This window comes from Triticum aestivum, chromosome 4D (genome assembly GCF_018294505.1).
Source record: "Triticum aestivum cultivar Chinese Spring chromosome 4D, IWGSC CS RefSeq v2.1, whole genome shotgun sequence".
Classification (NCBI taxonomy): domain Eukaryota; kingdom Viridiplantae; phylum Streptophyta; class Magnoliopsida; order Poales; family Poaceae; genus Triticum; species Triticum aestivum.
The window spans coordinates 416,541,616-416,545,462 of NC_057805.1; positions in this window are offsets into that span (position 1 = coordinate 416,541,616).

Here is a 3,847-nt window from a genome sequence, read left to right on the forward strand (position 1 = left end):
TTTTCTGGTCATAATTCGGCACACCAAAGCGCCCGCTGTTGCTGAACGAACAGATGGCCCAGTGGGCCGAGCTCCACAAGATATCCAGATCTGCCATGAAGGACGTCATAGTCCGGCTGTGGCCGACTGAGCCAGTTTCGAATAGTTATTTCGGTTTGGTGCAGCGACTTGTGGATGTGGTGCCGCGTATCGACGCCGTGAAGCAATCAGCTGGCATTGAAGGTGCACGAATGGCCTTTGCCCGTGTCAAGACGTATTGGGCGAAGATGAAGGCCACCGATATTGCAGCGAAGAGTCCACCCGGGGGCAAGGACAAACACATGCCGGAGCATTATTTTGACGATGTCCTAGAGGGCGCCCGCTTGATAGAGGGTCAGTGCTCAATGGATATGATCTTCGAGTGAATGTACCGAGATTGTAAAAAACAATACTATGATATATTAAGGCTATGTTTTTTATACTTTTGCCTAAAAGTTTTGGTTCCTCCTGTGCGGCCGTTTTTGTATAAACTGAAAGTTTTCCAGTCATCAGCTTCGGCCCCCTCGCATAAAATAAGGGGGTGTTTGGAAAAGCACTTGATCACTCTTGACCCAACGTCTTGGTCCGTGAAGGAGGTGTCAATGCGGCGAACTAGGCAATCGGACTATAGGGCTTTAACACTTTCACTTATCCATAGGAGTTTGACAGTGGGTCTACGATATAGCCCCTGGTATGTACGCGGTTATCCCAATACGGTGTGTTACATAGGTGACATGAAGAACGGTCCTTCATGTAATACGGAAGGAATCGCGAAAGATTCTGATAAGTCATCGAGTGGTTGACCAGCTCTCGCCGCATCATGACAGTCAGTTTTCGGCTTTCTCTACTGAGGTGCTTGACCAGATGAATCGGAAACACAATTGCAGTAGTTCTCCCTTTACTATCCTAGCCGATAGAGCGGAACGTAAGGTAGTAAGCACAGGAGCCGGGCAACCCAACTATTGACCAAAGACATGATTCGGAGCTGATGCATATAAGGCCAAACTCATGATGCCGAAGTGTGCTATAAAGCTGTTCGGACTTGTAGGCAACTCATTTGTTCCCATATCGAGCCCCTGGCAATTTGTGCCGAGGTGCGTGTGTGAAACAACCGAAGAAGCAAAATTCAGTTCTTTAGAAAAAGCGAATATTGAATACGGATTATGTTCACTGGAATCTGATTGATATGTCAATTTCCATCTTACAGATGATAACGCCACAACCCAGGCTATTTGACATGTCGGTGGTCGAAGGCTGAGGGAGAAGGCACTTTACAGGCTCGAAATAGAGAGTGCGGTCTACAAAAAATTATTTGGACCTCCTGTCGCACGTCTGCGCTGCCTTGCCTCGGTTAAAGGACTCCTTAACAAGAATAGCCTTTGGGTGAGTGTACGAAGCCAAACTCCGAGAGAGTCCGTGAGATGATCAGCCTTTGAGCCACATGTGGTAAAAGATAAAAAATAGTTAGAAAAGAAAAAAGGCTATGGGAGTGCTTGTAGGCCTGTCCGTATTGTGCCTCCGCTGATGACCGGGGTATTTTAAGTGCATAATTATGTATGCGCGGTACAAACTTTGCGGATATATGAGGCGGACGACGGAGGCCGAACTGCTAATCCAGCTCTAAGATTGATCGGTCCTGTTTAATAGAGACCGGCGGCTTAATGGCCGATGAGATACACGGCTTGATGAGGCCGCTTTGTACTTCGGCTATAGTAGCCGTAGTATGATCCTCTGTGTGGAGGGAGCGTTCCGTATTTCGATTTATCGTTATGACACCGCGTGGAGCGGGCATCTTAAGTTTTGCATGGGCGTAGTGTGGGACCGCATTAAAACGAGAAAAGGTGGTACGCCCCAGAAGTGCATGGTAGCTGCTGTAGAACGGGACAATATCGAAGGTCAAGCCTTCGCTTCGGAAGTTGTTCGGCGAACCGAAAACGACTTCCAATATGATGGAGCCTGTGCAGTGAGCTTCTACGTCGGGTACTGCTCCCTTGAGGGTAGTTGTGGTGGGCTTGATTCTTGAAGGATCGATGCCCATTTTGCGGACAGTGTCTTGGTAGAGTAGATTAAGGCTACTACCGCCATCCATAAGGACTTTCGTGAGATGGAACCCATCGATAACTGGGTGACTAGAGCCGCTGAACCTGTGTGACGGATACTGACTGGGTGGTCCTTGCGATCAAAAGTGATCGGGCAGGCCGCCCATTGATTAAATTTTGGAGGGACCGGCTCTATGGCGTAGGCGTCCCGTAGTGTGCGCTTGCGCTCCCCTATGGGGGTGTGCGTCACGTATACCATGTTTACTATTTTTACTTCGGGGGGAAATTGCTTCTGACCCCCGGTGTTTGGTTGGCGAGTCTCTTCGTCGTCGCTGTCACTGGGTGGCCCCTTCCCCTTGTGTTCGGCATTAAGCTTGCCGGCTTGCTTGAAGACCCAACAACTTCTGTTGGTATGATTGGCTAGTTTATCGGGGGTGCCGTGAATCTGGCAGGGCCGATCCAGTATCTTGTCTAGATTGGATGGTCCATCTTTGTTTGCCTTGAATGGCTTTTTTCGTTGACCGGGTTTGGAGCCGCTGAATCCGGCGTTGACCGCCGTGTCTTGTGTTCCTTCATTATTATTGTGACGCTTGTGTTTATTGCGTCGTGGCTTGCCGTTGGAGTCTTGGACTTCGGAAGTGCCCGGATCGCTGCCGCTGTTGTTTCTACGAGCGAGCCAGCTGTCTTCTCCCGTGCAAAAGCGGGTCATCAGAGCAGTAAGGGCTGCCATGGATTTTGGTTTTTCTTGACCGAGGTGGCGGGCGGGCCACTCATCCCGGACGCTGTGTTTGAAGGCCGCGAGGGCTTCGGCGTCCGGACAATCGACAATTTGGTTCTTTTTAATTAAGAACCTAGTCCAGAGCTTCCTGGCTGACTCTCCGGGCTGCTGGATAATATGACTTAAGTCATCGGCATCTGGTGGCCGGACATATGTACCTTGGAAGTTATCGCAGAAGGCGTCTTCCAGGTCTTCCCAACTGCCAACGGAGTTCTCTGGGAGGCTGTTTAGCCAGTGTCGCGCTGGTCCCTTTAGTTTTAGTGGGAGGTATTTGATGGCGTGGAGATCATCACCGCGGGCCATGTGGATATGGAGAAGAAAATCCTCAATCCATACCGCGGGATCTGTTGTTCCATCGTATGATTCGATATTCATGGGTTTAAACCCTTCTAGGAATTCGTGCTCCATTACCTCATCAGTGAAGCAAAGGGGGTGTGCGGCGCCTCTATATCAGGCCGCGTCGCGACGTAGCTCAGATGGAGTCCGTCTGCAGTTCTCGGCCCGGGCATGATTATGAATGTTGCGTCCGGCTAGGTAGCCATTGTCGCGTGTCGGGGCACGCCCCCGTGATCCATAGATCGATCTGTTCTGACCTGCTCTACTGTCCAAGTCCTGCCGCAGGTCATATGTATGTCCCCGAGCTGTTTTATCTCTGCCTTTACGATGAGGTAGTACGGGCTGGTGTTCAGCTTGAGTTGCCGCTTTGTCCCGGCCACGTGGTGGTCGGTCAGCCGCATTGTGTGATGATGGTACGGGCTCCAGCGCATCGCCATCAAACTGAGGTAGCAATTTGCGATTCGGATAACTTTTGGTTGGGCGCTCGAGGCCGTATTCCTCGGCTGCTCGGACCTCAGTCCATCTATCGTTGAGTGTATCCTGTTCGGCTTGAAGTCGTTGCTGCTTCCTTTTCAGGCTCCTCGCTGTTGTGATGAGCTGTTGCTTAAAGCGTTCTTGCTCGAGGGGTTCTTCTGGCACGATGAAGTCTTCATTGCCGAGACTTATTTTGTCTCCG